The sequence below is a fragment of the Gymnoscopelus microlampas genome, assembly GCF_963454915.1.
Source record: "Gymnoscopelus microlampas genome assembly, chromosome: 2".
Lineage (NCBI taxonomy): Eukaryota > Metazoa > Chordata > Actinopteri > Myctophiformes > Myctophidae > Gymnoscopelus > Gymnoscopelus microlampas.
In genome coordinates this window covers 57,155,696-57,173,514 of record NC_139939.1, presented here as the reverse complement: position 1 = coordinate 57,173,514, position 17,819 = coordinate 57,155,696, and the positions used below count along the sequence as shown (strand labels likewise).

General features: G+C 39.6%; 1 long non-coding RNA gene across 2 annotated transcripts; it reads right to left on the bottom strand.

Moving 5' to 3' along the window:
• Window positions 1-3,108: 3,108 nt before the first annotated feature.
• Window positions 3,109-10,045, bottom strand: LOC311061138. 2 transcript variants are annotated; one of them, XR_014602371.1, is made up of 6 exons: window positions 9,967-10,045; window positions 7,789-7,832; window positions 5,378-5,508; window positions 4,440-4,526; window positions 4,284-4,345; window positions 3,109-4,180 (listed from the first exon to the last, which is right to left on the bottom strand). It is a non-coding gene; the product is annotated as an uncharacterized lncRNA (long non-coding RNA). The 2 variants fall into 2 exon arrangements; XR_014602372.1 differs by lacking the exon at window positions 7,789-7,832 and having other exon boundaries at window positions 9,967-10,037.
• Window positions 10,046-17,819: the final 7,774 nt, after the last annotated feature.

Below are 17,819 nucleotides of genomic sequence, written 5' to 3'. Positions count from 1 at the left end.
TTTGTGAACAAGAGTACATAAAAGTAAAACATACTTATTACTATTATTATTGTTATGATTATTATAATTAAGTTATGTATATATTTTGTATTATTTTATCATTTGTACTCGTATGTACCTGTGCACAAGATGTAACACATATATTCCATCCATAACTAATGGAACAGTGTTATACAGCCAGTGGTGGGAAAAGTACTGACATGTTTTTAATAGTAAGTAAAAGTATCAATACTGCAACGTAGAAATACTCTGTTACAAATAAAAGTCTGGTATTAAAAATGTACTTGAGTAAAAGTACAAAAGTATTGGCATCAAAATGTACTTAAAGTACCAAAAGTAAATGTACTCATTATGCAGAATGTCCCATTTGTTCAAAATGTATACAAATATTTTGAAAATAGCCAAAGTATATTGGGCTGAAGTGGTTACTGTATGTTTTGTAATAGTAATAAACATCTACAAAGTAACTAGTAACTAAAGTTTTCAAATAATTGTAGTGGTGTAATATTTGCCTCTGAGATGTGTAGTGGAGTAGAAGTTCCTCAAATGTGTACTTAAGTACAGTACTTGAGTACATTTACTTAATTACTTTACACCAGCTAGTTACAGCCATGGACCTCCAATGACTACAATAATTTAACGGTTAAAAATCAATAAGTATAATAATTCCCCCGGGTTGACTTTTCACTACGGTACATGGAGGAATAGGTAGTAACCATTCATATAATCTGCACGAAACCGTATATCAGCCCTTCTCTATAGCTAATATAACCGTCAGTGGGTTTTATATAAATATTGAACCAATGAAAAGTATTAACAAGAGTCTGTGACTAAATAACTATAAATAATATATTTGATCCCTTGGAACACATTTGTTTTCCATTTCCTGAAAAGTAACAGTGTGGTACATACCCCAGAGAGACCATGGTGAAGGTTAAGTCTTTTGTTGTAGTTATACAGGATGAGTCAAGGCCTTTATTTATTGCAACAACATTTTAAGAAGACATGTACAGATTTCTTCCACACTGTCCTTCAGTAAAACACACACACACACACACACACACACACACACACACACACACACACACACACACACACACACACACACACACACACACACACACACACACACACACACACACACACAGCTCTCACTGTCTGTGTGGATTTCATGCTTCTACTCCAGCACTGTAAAGGCACACAATGTACTACAGTATACAGTAGCTATACCAGACCCATAGAGAGAGAGAGTTCTGTCACGCTTTGATCTCGCCGCAAAGCGGGGCCGCTATGGGCTATAGTTCCAAACATTGGAACTTTCTCATTGAGATAGACAGAGCATTTCCGCATTCCACCTATAGTCAACAAACAACAAAGGTAAATAGACACATACTGTAAGTTGAGTGCAGAGAGAACAGTGTAGTGCCTCAAATAAACTGTACAACACCAAGTACACAATGAACCAAGCGTCTGTCTAAAGAACACACTATACGTAAATCACATTCTCTACATTTGTTTCAGAGAAAAAAACGACTAATTTTGTATGCACGATCGCTCCGCCATTGTTACTCGCGTGAGAGATGTTATCGTTCCAGGCGTTAGCCAGGACCATCGTGCAAAATTAACACATGCTTTTTTTCACATGGATTTCTCGTCTTGGATTCTACAGCTTAAACAGCACCGCACAGCTTAGCGGTGAGATTTCTGGCACCGAACGTAATCTGTTATTATAAAATTCTGGCACCCAATGTGTTAAAGAGGGAAGCAAAACAATAATTCTGGACCTGACAAAACTATTAAAATTTGTATTTCACAACCATCATTTTATTTTTTGGGGGAAATCAATAATGTTATTATGCAGCCTTTTTCAAAAGCTCTGTGTCTGTATTTATTTTATCTTTATTATTAGTCTACATTAAAATTACATCAATTTCAACCTTTAAAGGGAGGCTGGAGTTATTGATTAGTAAGTTAAGTTGCATTTAGACTCATCATGAGGGGAACATTTATTTCACACCTTGACGTCATTAACTGTCCAAAAGGGAATATTATACTCCTTAAAATTGTGTTAATTTTGCCGTGTCGCCGGAGGAAAATTACGCGTCTATCCGGCTACACAGTATGGTATATTTAGGGCCTAAAATGTTTATGATTAAGCATTTATCAGACAAACTGTATAGCTACAACTATAACATAGAACAGAAGTATACAAGTATCCACACATCCCAGACTCTTCTCCCTTCTGGCTCCCAAACTATGGAATGAACCAGGGACGTGCACAGATAGACTCTACGTGATGCTAGCGCACCTACCCTTTGCCCTCTTGACCAGAAGGGCCCTTTTGAAAAAAATATAAAAAACGTTTTTTTTTTCTTCAGTTTACAGCAGGGGTCTTCAACAGCGGGTCCTCAGAGTTACTACAGGGGGTCCGCCACATCTTTATGTGATATGATTTTACTTTTTACTATAACCACACGAAACCTAGCATCCCTTTTCTGAGGAGAACTTTAGCCAACAATAGCCGATCTACAAGCCCACAACGCCTCGCGCTGCGAGGCGTTGTGGGCTTGTAGATCGGCTATTTTTGGCAAAGAGGTATAGGTTTAGAGGGGAAAAAGAGCAGACCAAGTAAACAAAAAAAAGTATAATTTACTTGAGCACCTGCCCCTCAAAATGTCTGTGCACGCCACTGGAATGAACTCCCCACACTGCAAAAAATGGCCAAATTAAAACAAGCAAAATATTTTTAAATTGAGACATATTTCTTTATATCAAGCAAAAAAAACTGCCAATGGGGTAAGCATTTTTTTCTATACTAGAATTCTTAAAACTAGAAACAAAGTCTAGCCACTGAAAGAGCATACTGGTGCTTAAAACTAGACAAAAATGCCTACATCTAAAGCAAGTTCTGCTTAATACAAGCAATGAATACTTTGTTATTTAAGAAAGATATGCTTAAATGTGGTATTTTTGTTCTCTTTATTAAGCCGATTCTGAGGATTTTTTCCTTAAATCTGAGAATAATAATAAGCCCCAAAACTCTTACAATAAGAAGCAATTCCTTCAAAATAATAGAATGAAAAGTCTTAAATTAAGACACCAGAAGCATTCTTATTTTCAGCATTTATTTTCTTTTATAAAGCAGCTCAGGCCCACATGCTATAAAATAGTGGTTCTCAAAGTGGGGTCCACGCAGGGACCCCCAGGAGTCCATGAAAGGATTTGAGGAGGTCCTGCTGAACATTTGTTGACATAGCCTCAATGTCAGTTTTACTACTTTAACCCATGATATAATTTTAACAACCCAAATTGTGTATGGGGAGGCCCAGCGGCACAGATTATTTTCAGAGGGGGGTCCAAAGCCAAATATTAATTTGGGGATCCTGGACTGGAATAAGTTTGAGAACCACTGCAAAGTTGGGCAGGGGGAGGACTTCACACTTTACACAGCAGACACTCAAGTCTGGACACTCAACTGGAAACATTCAATTCTAAAAACCATCCAGCGTGACAATACAATGTATATATAAAGTGCTTTGAGGGAGAGGCATAACTGATCCTTACTTCACAGGGTCCATCAGTTGAAGAATAATTGTTACCAAGACGTCTTGGCGGTAATAAAGCAGTACCAAGCTCTGTTGGTGACTAACCTGAGTAATCAACTAACCGTATTACAGCAACATCAAGGAACTGAACTGGTGGCGTTTGGTCTTTTTCTATGAGTCATGTTCCACTTGGGGTATGTGAGGTGAACGGTGTAATCACTCGCCATGAGATACATCATGCTGGCATAGGTGTCCTCTTTTGGGGGGAGCACGGTGGCGCAGTTGGTAGTGCTGTCGCCTCACAGCTAGAAGGTCCTGGGTTCGATTCCCGCAGTTGATGCTGTGGGCGTGTCCTCTCCTCCGAGTCATCAGTGCCCACCCCCTAGGTGGGGTTGGCGAAGGGGCCTTTCTGTGTGGAGTTTGCATGTTCTCCCCGTGTCTCCTAGGGTAGGTACCCTCACAAAAACATGTAGTAATCCTGGTCACAATACTGCCTCCCCCTGGATAAAAAAGGTGTCATCTTTTGGGAAGGTCAATACAGGCATGGCTCCAATGGCATGTGCAGATGGTTTCACAGACGGCAGGGCTGAGTGGAGTGGTCTTGCCTGAAGAAAGGTGTTGGGGTCTTCTGCAGACTGACACAACAGAAAAAACAAAAAAATATCACAAAAAATGTATGCGTTGCATTCTGAATCTTATAGTCAAATATGAAAATTGCCATATATGCACATTTCTTACCTCAAGGATGTGAGCAGAGCATGTATGTCCTAACTTCATGTGGTGGAGACATGTCAGGCGGGCTGCAAAGTTAAAAACATTAATTTACAGCAGCCAGTTATTTAAACAAGCGTATACTTTCATGAGATACTCCGTCAGAAACAGTAATTACTGTACCTTTGTCCAGCTGCTTAAGGTCCCACAGCGGATCACTTTGGGTACAAAGTAGGAGTTCCGTCAATCGAGGATTCGTCAGAGTTCATCCTATGACACAGACAGATAAAGAGAGAGAGCAGGTCAGTTCACATTCCTCCAACGAGGATCTACCGGTGTTCATCCATAACTAGAGAGAGATCACAGAGAGACAACATTTTTGTGCCATCAGGATACAAAAACATCACAAACACATAACATAAATACAAAATACATACAAACTGGAAAAGGCCACCAGTCATGATTCAAGAGGCATGACATTACATTGTATGCACAGAACTGAGATGGGGCCTGTTTGTTCAGGAGTCCTATAGGGACAAATGATCTTGAAGCCCTAGCCTGCAACATTGGCACTGTGTACCGTCGTCCTGATGGTAAAAGGTGGTATTGACTGTATAACGGGTGCGTTCTATCCCAAGCAATAGCTCTCCCCTTCCTAAGCACCCGGGTCTCATACATTGCTGCTATACTCTCATGTCGTACCCCAGCTATCTTGCTGGATACATTGATGATTTTATGGAGTTTGTTCTTATTAACCAATGATAGTGAGCCATACCAGGAAACAAAACAGAAAGTCAGTGCACTCTCCACGAAGGATCGATGGAAGAGCACCATTACACTTTTTTGCACATTATACTGTCTCAGTCTGTGCATAAAATGCAGCCTCTGCTGACCTTTCTTATAGATGGCATTAGTGTAGGAATTCCATGTCAGCTTGGAATCAATCGTTGTACCCAAATACTTGTATTCGTCAACAGTCGCCACCCCATCCCCATCAATAACTATTTGCTGGTGTGCATCATGAGCACTAGTCCTACAATAAAATATACTTAGTGTTCTTAATATTCAACTGACTGAAGGAAGCACATGCAGGCCTACTTCAAAGGAATACATTTGCTTACATGTTCCAGTTCTCTGAAGCAGGGGTCAATGAGTCAATGAAGGCCCATCTGGGTTGTTATTCAAGGTCCAAGACCTGGGAAACATCCTTCTTGTTGGGTCTGGTCTTAGGCTCTCAGTTGACTCTGCCAGACTGCCAGAAAACATAACAAAAATAAACAATTACAATTTAAAAGTGTAACCTGGCATTACGTTTCTAATAGCAGAAACTGAAGTGTGTCAGATGTTTGTCATTTGTGACTGCTACTGGTCAAAAGTGCCTCATGTCGCCAGGTTACAATCAGTAGATAATGGAACATTTAGATCGATTTTTTTTTTTGTGTTTTTCGTTTTTTTTCATATTAACACAGTTCGAATGTTGAAGAAGGCTTGTAATGCAAAAGCTAGTCGTTTTAGAATCCTTAAATGGTTACATTAGTATAGCAAAGTAGGCTGCTTTTTTGCGAGTTTGTCTGTGTTTTTGGGGGTGGAGAGACACTTGGCCGAGATTTAGCATAGTGGTTTCGATTGGTCGCTAGCTAGGCATTGTACTCCGGTTTCACTGCCTGAGCCGATGGTCTGAGCGCGCAAGAGCCAGTGTTGCCAGGTATTGTTATTATAAGTTAGCCCCCAAGATTTTATTTGAAAATAGCAGATCTATAAGCTCCAGTGGTGGAAAAAGTACTCAAAGTCTCTACTTAAGTAAAAGTATATGCTGCAATATAAAAATACTCTGTTACAAGTAAAAGTCCAGAATTCAACATTTACTTGAGTAAAAGCACAAAAGTATTGGCATCAAAATGTACTTAAAGTACCAAAGTAAAAGTTCTAAATATTTGAAAATAGCTGATCTACAAGCTCACAACGCGTCGAGCTTGTAGATCTGCTATTTTCAAATAGCTGATGTATACAATAAGGAGGGTTAAAATGCTCATGTGGCCCATAGTAGCTTATTTTGGGCTTTTTTCCCTAGACCTGGTTGCTTATTTCTCTCATAGAATCTGGCAACACTGGTCTCTGGAGTTATAGTGTTGTTGTTTAACTTTAGGACGGTGCATAGCGAAAGTTGCTCTGATCTGCCCAGCAGAAAGGATTATTCATTCATTTGCCTCCGTTTGTTTGATGACCCCCCCCCCCATTTTGAGCTATACCAACCTTTTAGCTAAACAGGCCGCTCGACGTTCGTTTGTATTCCACAACGTGTAGCTAGGCTAGATAGCATAGCCTCGTTAGCTCGTAGTGGCGAGTGTCTTGCCTGAACTACAGCCCGTACATCTACATAAACGTTCAGATTTCAAATATAAAGTGCTTAACCCATGGCCACGGATGTTAAAATTATGTACGGGCCCACATAAGTACACGTATCTTCTGTATTGTTCAATAAAAAGCATTTTAATATGATCGGTGGCCATTTTATCCATTTGCTTTCGACTACGCGACCGCATCGGTTGGGAGGTGTATTGCACTCTGATACATTATAACTCTATGAGAAAATGGCCGCCGATCGGATCAAAATGCCTTTTATTGAACAATACGGAAGATACAGATACTTACACCCACCCGAAATCAAGTGTAACATCCGTGGCCATAATGTAAGCACTTTATATTTTAAATCTGAACGTTTATGTAGATGTACAGGCTGTAAATGAACAAAGTGCAAACGCCATGTTGCAGTTCAACAAAGACGTCACGTCACGACGACGTGAAGCTGTTTGCAGTGGTGGAAAGTAACTAAGTACATTTACTCACGTAGCCTACTGTACTTAAGCGGTGCGACGCATTGTGAGCTTGTAGATCTGCTATTAGGGCTCAAGTGGTGAAACTGGTCGTTTCTTTTGGGCTTGTTTTCATAGATTTCATAGCTTTCTCTCACAGAACAACACCAGCAACTGGATTTTATCAATACATTGACTTACATTGGCTATTTGAAAATTGCCGATCTACAAGCATGCATTGTGAGCTTGTAGATCTGCTATTTTTAAATAAATATTTTATTAAATCTAATATGATGATGATTACTTATGCCTATTTTTTAGAACACAGATCCTCTATGGGGGTCCCTGGCACTAAACAGAGTGGACAGCTGAAAGGTGTCAATGGGGGAGTGATTAGAGGAGTGGCTAGGCTGAATAAATTACCCATTGTTCACGCCCATTACCTGGAGCTGAGAGGTCCTCTGAAGTGACAATTCTTTAGGAGGGATTATCTCAGTTTGCACTATTATAGTTAACCAGATTCAAATGAACACATCTTCTTCAAATATGTTCCGATTTCAATGAATGATACATCATATGAAAGCCTATATTCTGTACTTTAATAATATGTAAAAAAATCAAAAATGAAAAATGCCAACATGCGGCATAAAGCACTGTACCCAGTCACATTTGTCTGCCAGGTATCAGTGGTGTGTTAACATGAGTAGTAGCTTACTCACTTAGCTCCACTGGCTGCATATCTGTCCTGCAACATTGTAGTGCTCTATGAGGTAAGGGATAAAAGGATAATATACATTAGAAACAATGTTTGGTAATGTCTAGACGCCAATTAGAAATAACTAAGTAATAGTAAAAAAAGGAATTAAACAAATAACCACTGGCAACCACTGGCATAAATGAGGCTAGACAAGACAGTAGCAAAGGGCCTTGCAGTCAAGACAAACAGCCAAATATACAAACAACATAAGCCACAATCTATAATACAAATTACTACTACTACTAATAATAATAGTCTGTTTTCAACCTGGTGTCCCTATTTTGGACAACATTCTCAATAATGGCCAGCCTACACCCTCACAACGTGCCACTGTCTAACCCTACCGCATTAATTGTTGGTACAATGATAATTCGGGACCCCCAGGGGTCCTCGAGGGAGATCCAGGGGGTACCGAGCTAAATGATGGATAGTTAGGAACCAAATTGACCCTTATGGCTTATGGTTAAATTAACATAGATTTTACAATATAAATTGGGGTCCCGGAGATAGAAATGCCATTAAATAGGGGTCCGTAGCCTAATGCATGTCAAACTGGGGGTCCTTGAAATTAAAAGAATCACTGCTAGAGACGTAAAAATCTTCTCTTATGGGACTCCCTAGCTGGCATATCTTTTCAAATGGGGGTCCGCGGGCTTGTGAAAATAGCAGATCTACAAGCTCACAATCGCGAGGCGTTGTGATGTGAGCTTGTAGATCTTCTATTTTCACAATGTGCGCCTATTTCTTAGGTAATATTTGACAATGTGGCCAATGTTTGACCATGTTTTGTAGTATTGTTTGTTGTGTGTCCATTTATATTTTAGAGCAGTGGTTTTCAACCTTTTTCGCATCAAGGACCCCCAAATTGACAAATATTAGCCCTGGGACCCCCATTTGAAAATATATGCCAGGGACTCAACCATTTAGATTTTTTAGGGGGTCCCAATCTACACTGTATCACCATCATCAGTGTTCATTTAACTCTGAGAGTGTACAAATGGAACCAAATGGACCCTAACGGGTCCATTTGGTTCCATTTGTACACTCAGAGTTACAGACATATAAGGGTCAATTTGGTTGCTAACTATTCATTTGCCTGGGGACCCCCTGGAACCCCCTCAAGGACCACTGGTGGTCCCCGGACCACTGGTTGAAAGCCCCTGTTTTAGAGGGATTAAAAAGGTCTTATAAGTTCTTAAGTTGTCTCTTTATAAATGTGCAGATACCCTGTATAGTGTATGCACTTACACTGTATGTTGGTTTGTTTACTGTTGAGTGAGAAAAACATTAAGATAATCTTCTTGGGACCCCCAGTTTGGTAACCACTGCCCTAGGCCAGTTTAGCTTTTCTAACCCACAGGGGTGCAACATTTAATTGAATACATTTATTATAAATAATATTCTTATAAAAGCGATTTTCTGAACATCTACAAGATCACAAAGCATGTTGTCAGCTTGTAGATGAACATTTTTTAAACATTTTTTAAACAACACAGTTGTATGACAAACATAAAATATGGCTAAAGTAAAGTAGTAAATAGATGCTTTAAACCAGAGGTCTTCAACGTTTTCCAAAGACCCCTAGCTGAGAGAGAGATGGAGCAGGGACCCCCTCTATATTGTATAAAATTGTATTTCAGATTAAACTTTTTTTTCAACTTGGTCTGCTCTTTTTACCCCCTCTAGACCAAACCTTTTTGCCAAAAATAGCCGATCTACAAGCTCACTGTGAGCTTGTAGATCTGCTATTTTTCTAGATCTGCTATTTTTGGTTACCCTCAGAAAAGGGATGCTAGGGTTCAAGTGGTTAATGTAAAAAATAAATATATAACACACACACACAGATTTGGCGGCCCCTGGGTAGTAACTCTGAGGACCCCCTGTTGAAGACCCCTGCTTTAAACATCACTTGGATACAATAATATTGTAATTGTGTGTAAATACGTTTGTACCGAACACTAGTTTCAACATGGCGGAGTCCAGCGGGCCGTGTCTCTGGGGTAAACAAAGAAGGACGAGAGTCCCTCGCTAACTTCGCTAAATAAATCAATGACATAAACTTAAGCAACAAAAGTATGAGGAATATGACAAAAGACAACGTTTGCTAAATATATAGTATATACAGTGAACGTTAACTTACCTTAGCATAACAACTCTGAATGAATGAACGGAGCAGACTAGAGCTGCAGAAAAACAACAAGACCGTTCTTCTCTTCCTGTTTCTTACGCGCGCTTCTCCAGTGATCAACTGCGCATGTGTAGTGCGGTCAGTGTTGCCAGATTCTGTGAGAGAAACAAGCAACCAGGTCTAGGAAAACCAGCCCAAAACCAGCCCAAAAGAAGCGACTATGGGCAACATGAGCACTTTAACACATACATCAGCTATTTGAAAATAGCAGATCTACAAGCTCACAACGCGTCGCGATGCGACGCGTTGTGAGCTTGTAGATCGGCTATTTTCAAATAAAATCTTGCAGGGAAATTATAATGAGCAGATCTGGCAACCCTGAGTGCGGTTCTAGGTTTGGGCGGATACGGAAACGGTGCATGGTATACGCCCCGTATACCATTCAAAGCCCTTTGAATTGTATACAGGATACAGTCATAGAGTTAGGAGGATGCAGTAGACAGACCCTACATCTGATTGGACTGAACAGGAGCGAGGCTTTCCCCATTGATTATAATGAAAATTCAGACAATACAGCCTTACTTAGCAGGACCAAAAGCACACACACAAAACGTGATGTTAGAATACACTTGTGTAAAGTGATGTCCAAAAATAAATACACTTAAAAGGGATATTTCACTTTCAAAAAAACTTTCTGTCATTTTATCATCTACTCAGGCCTTTGTGAACCACCCAGACAGTTTTTAAGTTGCTTGATTCATTATTTAGATATTTGATATTCATTTTATCAGACAAGCCCCTTTCCTATACAAACCCATTGTAACTTCAAACTCCATTTTAACCATGTTAGATTAATCAAAAACACCCGTCCTTGGTTCTGGTGACTCATCCTGCCCTCTTAATGCGTGAGGGGGCCGTGTTTTTCCGATTACTTTTTTCATTTATTTTATTTAAAATTTTTATTGTACTTTATTTTTTTAATTTTCAAAAAAAATATTAAAAATACATACCGTATGTCCCTGTGTGAGGAAAGTTATATGGGCGCGTCCGGGCTGAAGAGCTGATAAATAATCTGTTGTCCGATTGTGTCAGCGCCCCCTAGTGGCCAAATTATTCAAGAAGCCCAATAACCCTAATTTTCAGAACCACATGTTTGTGTGTGAGGAAAGTTATATGGACGCGTCCGGGGTGAAGAGCTGATCAATAATACGTTGTCCGTTTGTTTCAGCGCCCCCTAGGGGCCGAGATAATAGTGAAAACCTGTTTGAAAGGAGTAAAAACAAAATTGGACACCTGTTTCTGGGTCAGCGCGTCGCCCCGAACGCGCCCATATAACTCTCCTCGGACACGGCCTTACCATTCTCCTTAATTGGCTAGGGTCAAATGTCAAGTTATTACGCGCAATAAAGCGATATATCTCGAAATCGATGCATTTTTAGAATCCACCTTTCGGATATGTTGTACAGCTCGCCAAGGCGCACGTGTGGATGTCTTGTTTGTCCCGGTATGACACTCCTAAGTTGACCTCCTACACATTCAGAAGGCACATAGAGTCTTATATCTTAAGACCATATCAAAGGACAAAGTCAGAAATAGAAATGTGTCGTAACGGGACAAACAAGACATCCAAGTGTGCGTCTCAGCCAGCTCTACAACATATCCAAAAAGTGGACCCTAAGTCCTTATCGTATTCGAGATATTGAGCGAGATAGCGAAGCCGTAACCATAGCCAATTAAGGGATAATTAAATCATGATTTGATATTAGGGTTTGATTATTTCAAATTTTAGCATTATTTTACGTGTAGATTTGGAAAAAAAATATTTCGGAGAAATCACAGGCTTGGAACACCCTAAAACCAACCAAGAAGTGGCCTTTTGAGGCACTTCCTGTTGTCCGAGAAAAAAGAAACTTGCATATTTGGAATCAGCGCCATCACATTAGTCTAAAGCCAGAGTCTCGAAGAAAAATACAATTTCTAAAAATTTAACGAGGGTTGACCTTTGCAGTCTTTTCGCTGACCTTTGAGCTTTATCAGTGTCAGAAAAAATCAGGGCCGGTGCCAAAAAATCCGGCTTACTCTCAATATGGATTGAGAGAAGTTTCGGATTTAAAAAAAATATCTGGAGCGATTAGTTACAGATTTTGTGCTCAACAAAATCAGTTTTTTATACAAAAGTCAACGTCCAATCTTTTTGGTGACCGTTTGTATTTCCCAAGGTCCTAGAAAATCGAGACCTATTCCATTCAATTCAGCGTCTTTTTTTGAGTCTGAAAAGGTGTTTTTTAATTTAAAAATAAAATATTTTTAAAAAATGTGAGAAAAGCTAAACTTTGAACTATTTCAAAAATCTATAACTTCTTATTAAACAATTCTAGACTATTGATGTAACCTACCATTCGACTCAATATCATATAAATAAGAGGGTGGAGGGGTCAAAATAAAATAATAATATGTTTGTGAAAAAAGCTTCAAGTTTACTAAACTTTAACGCTTGTTTAAACCACTTTCTAAGGGTCATACAAAATCGAGACCTAGCCCATTCGATTCAGCGTCCTCTTTTGAGTCTGAAAACGTGTTTTTTAATTTAAAAAAAATATTTTTGAAAATTGTGAGAAAAGCTTAACTTTGAACTATTTCAAAAATCTATAACTTCTTATTGAAAAGTTGTAGACTATTGATGTAACCCACCATTCGACATAACCAGGGTTGACCTTTGCAGTCTTTTTGCTGATCTTTGAGCTTTATCAGTGTCACATGTACATATACATATACGTATATGTTATATTATGCATATAAATAGATAAATACAAACACCAAAATTATCCTCACTTATAATGTTAAGTAAGGATTACTGAAAAAACATTAGTTTAATACAAATCCTCCTCACTTATAATGTTTAGTAAGGATTACTGAAAAGACATAAGTTTAATAAAACACTAAAAGTCATCCTCACTTATAATGTTAAGTAAAGATTACTGAAAAGACATTAGTTTACTTACAAATCCTCCTCACTTTATAATGTTAAGTAAGGGTTACTGAAAAGACAAAGTTTAATTACTTTCCTCACCAGAAAGTTGACTCTACTAGATTTCATCTAGTAGAGTCAACAAATTAAGCCGAAATGAGTAAAGAGTACTCTTTCTTTTAAGTAAGGTCTACCATTACATGAAATCAGATTTTACAGTGTGGGGTCATAGGATGTTTCGGGTCTCGCAACATACACCCTCGCCCAGGTGATCCAGCCAGGGTTGATGAAGCCCCGACTTACGTCCCAGGTAGCTACCCACGGTCAGTCCTAAATAGGGAAAGACAGGGCCACTTAATACACTTGTCCGAAACTACTCTGCCAGGAATGGGGGAGAGGAGATACTCTGGCACGTGGAGGGACTAGGCTCTGTGGATGGCCTCGTGGCCGGGCTCCTCCTCCGTCTCACCAGGTCCAGGACCTGTGCGTTGCACCAGACTACCCCGCTCCAAACATTTAATTCTGGTGTGATGGTGTCTTGGCCTGTGGTGGTACTGCAGCCTCCCTTAGCGATTGCTTGAATGGCCCTCCTAAAGGCCTCACCGTGGATTTGTTGGGCTTCTTCCTCATGGAAGACACAGACTGGGGCGCCAACCCAAACTTCTCCCGGATGCCATCTACTCTCTGGTGGTCACCAATCTATTCCTGGTTGTCAGGTAGTCTATAAATTCCTATGAGCCACTATAAATAGAATAACTATAACGAAAAAACATCACATGGATGCACCTGGGACGTATCAGTGTTGTTACAGAGGTATCCTCTGTACGGGCACCTCCTAAATATCCATACATGGATGATAAACGAAACGGCTATGCTCTAGGGTCGTCCTTATATGGCGAACGTGTAGGATGACAATGACACCTACCAGTTTATAAGGTTGAGTTGAGGCAGGATAGATCAGATCAGATATATTCCGGTTCAGTAACTAATAAGTATAACTAACTAAGAAAGAGTGAAGGCCTTACAAACCATTTACTCTTCTACCTGATCTCATCCTACCGGCCTGAATTACTAGGGCCCCACGGGAGGTATCGTTCTAATCGACGACGCTCAGGGCAACCTGCTACCAGCAATCTAACTACAAGAACTATCCTTATAATTAGTTCATCCTAACAGTGTTGTAACCTGTGGTCATATACATCTTCCTGCCTTGTACAAATAGTATATAAACATTTGATTTGGTTGCACCTTTGTTTCGGCGCCATTGAAAGCATGTTCGAGCATTGCAGCACCGTGCAATTCCCCAGGTCCCCTGTACGAATGGAATGTCCCTTGTCAGTGTAAAACCCCATTAGAGCTCACTCCTCTTTGCAATGGCGAGTTGATCCAAATTGAGACTGGTGACTGTTGTGGTTTCTTTATTATTATTGTTTATTTTACTATTATTTTTTTATGACACTGTCCTGCCTGTATGTTAATTTCTTTTTTTGGTGTGTACTGTACTGTGGGTGGGGGTGGGGGGGGGGGGGGGGGGGGGGGCTGTAGTGTGTCAAGTTGAAGCCTACAGAGCGTGCTTGATATCACTTACATTTTTTTGTTTTATATTCTTTTTTCTTTTGTCCAATAAGTACCTATAACATTATGCATAAAACTACACAGCGTTACTGCAGAGTTTAAGACTGGTTTTATAGTTCCCAGATTGTAAAGTGTAGCGTGCACTTTTACCAATGTGCACTGTTTGTTAAATGGTTTGAGCGATCTGAAACATGGTCTTTATCTGTGATGTCAGATTGTTGAATTAAATTAATGTAGGGGTGGGAATGAAACTGTAGTGTGCATGTGACCAGTTGAACCCTAACACCCAAACTTCTATTTTTTGTTTTATATCACTTTTTATTTTTATCTCATCTGAAAGTAACATGCATGCACAGCGTTGCCGAGTTTTGTTAAGATGTGATAATGAAATGTTTTATAGTTCCCAGATTTTAAAGTGTAGCTTGCACTTTTACCAAAGCCAATGTGCACTTTGTTAAATGGTTGGTTTGATCTGAAACATGTTTGTTTGATCTGAAACATGTTATTTCTATGTGATGAAGTCGCATTAGATTGACAGTTGAATTAAATAAAACAATTCTTAAATTGAGAATCTGTTCCAACTGGTCTTACTCTTAAAATAAGGAAAAATAATCTTGTGCCTCCGCTGGGATATGATGCAAACCACTGTTGTAGCTTGTTACTGGTTAAGTATTGCTCAAAAATGGATTAAATTCCCTATTAAGAAAATGCAAGTTACATTTCCCTAAAATGAGAAAATAAAATCTTGTTTGAAACATGTTTGACAAGCAAAAATGTTCTTTGACAAGCACATTTTTTCTTTTTGGACAAAATATAAGACTAATATGCTAGGATTGAGGATTTTTTTACTTTCTTAAAATCCAATTTTTGCAGTGCATCGCAATTAGAACTGCAGACTCACTCCCAATCTTCTGCCGTAATCTGAAGACTCACCTCTTCAGACTACCATCTCAACCCGTAACACTTGCCCTAGCCTTGATGAACTTGCAGGCTTATGCAAAGGCCAAAATGCAATTTAGATAGCATGTTATGTAGACAGATTATTGGTTGGTATGTTGGTATGTATTACGTTATCATTAGATAACTATTTCTATGCATTTGATGTATTATGAATTATGATGTATGATATTGTGTCCTTGCTTACTGTAAATAGCTTTGGATTAAGAGTGTCTGCTAAATGCCTAAATTGTAAATTGTATGCATTTATAAACCGCAATTTATTGGCATTCGTAATTTTCAAATCAAATAATGTAGTAAGGTTAGAAAGAGGCGTTATAGCTTCCATTTAGGTTTATGCTAAAATTTCATTCCCTAGATGACAATTCCCCAGGCTGGGTTGACGGTTAGACAGCCAATGGTATACTGTAGACTATATGCCATTTTTCTCGGATGTCCTGGAGAAGTATTCATCAGATGTGTTTATTTTTTTAGCATAAAACACAGCTGGCAATGCAAACTGGGACACAGGGGTGTGCATAAGGCCTGGTTTATTTTATTCCTAGTCTCTACAAGCTCTTGTGAGCTTGTAGATCGGCTATTTTGTATGCGCACCATGATGTATATAAATCTGATGTGAAATCATCGGTAGAAAATCTGGTATAGAATCTGATATAAAATCCTATCTAAAGCGATAAGCCGGGCATTCCATTTCAGTAGGAATGGACACACAGGGCTGTAGTGACGGGATGCTCTCTTTATTCGACAGGGGGGCTCCCCGTCCCCCCCCCCCCTCCCCGTCAGTGACATAATCTGACAGAGAACCCCCCCCCCCCCCCCCCCCCCCCCCCCCCCACACCCACTGACGCCATTGAACCCGCCCTTGAGATTGACACCGAGACACCAGCAGGCCGTTCGGCCGTGTGTGTGTGTGTGTGTGTGTGTGTGTGTGTGTGTGTGTGTGTGTGTGTGTGTGTGTGTGTGTGTGTGTGTGTGTGTGTGTGTGTGTGTGTGTGTGTGTGTGTGTGTGTGTGTGTGTGTGTGTGTGTGTGTGTGTGTGTGTGTGTGTGTCAGTCACCCGGGGAATAGCAGTAATAACAGAATTTCCCAGACACTGTGGCTTTATCGATCGGAGCCATTGCATCGTTTAACCTCTGAAATAATGTCATTTTTGGCGGGTCTAAAAAAGCCCTCATGCCTTTGTCTTAAGGCTATTCCCTGTATACTGTAGAGTATATATATATATATATATATATATACATACAGTAGCAAAAATTGTAGATCTCAATGTACTATTTTCTTGTTGTCGGGCAGAAACCTGAAAGAATCTCCATATTTTTACTCTTTGTGTTTTTTCGCCCGACTTGATCATACTACAGCGTCACACAAAAGTATCCAAAAGTAGCAGATTCAAAAATAGCAAAAAATAGCAGATCTACAAGCTCGAAACGCGTCGCTTCGCGCCGCGTTTCAAGCTTGTAGATCTGCTATTTTTGCTATTTTTGAATTTGAATTTGAAACAGTTTTGGACATGTGAGGTTTCCACCCGACAGACTATAGCCCAGCGCTACTCAACCCGCGGCCCGCGGGCTGCATGCGGCCCGCCGCCTGCGTCTTGGCGGCCCCTTGTGGTCAAAAAAAAAAAAAAAAAAAAAATCTTTTTTTTTTTTTAAGCACAGGATAAAAAATATACATTTCCGTTCAAATGTATGGGTTGCTATTTTTTTTTCAAAAACAAACATCAATTGTTACAGGTATAATGCATAGTTTTCTATGCATTTCGGGTTTTTGGGGGAGTTTGACCCCCATTTTTTTTCGGCCGCGCGGCTTTGTCGCGCGCCCAGGATAGGTGTCCCTTATTTCAATCTCTGGGAGTTGGCAACCCTAACCTTGAAAATCGAAAATAGGACCGTCATTTTTAGCTTGCGGCCCCTTGGACTTTTGGTATTTTGCTGAGTCGCCCCTGAGCCATCTTAAGTTGAGTAGCCCTGCTATAGCCTATGAAATACTTAATGTTGTGTTGAGAGATGTGTTGTCTCATATTGCTTTTTAATGATTTTTTTGGGGAGTAATTGAATAATTGATGGTTTGAATAATAAAGTTCTAATTTAATCTCATGTATTAAATATTTAGTCGCTGCAGTAATTTATACGTAGAGAGGCATCTGAGGACGCACCCGGTTGGCTAAACAGGAAAAAAAATAATAATAATAATAATACATAAATAGATCTATGGACCTATTGCATCTGAATGCCCTCCTTCACATATAGTTCAGATGTTTTATATCTCTAGTTTTTAAGCCTATAGTTCAGACCAACGATTTGTGACGAGGCAAATCCGAAAGTCCGAAAGATACTTTCTGGTTGCGAAGGAGTCGCCACAAGCT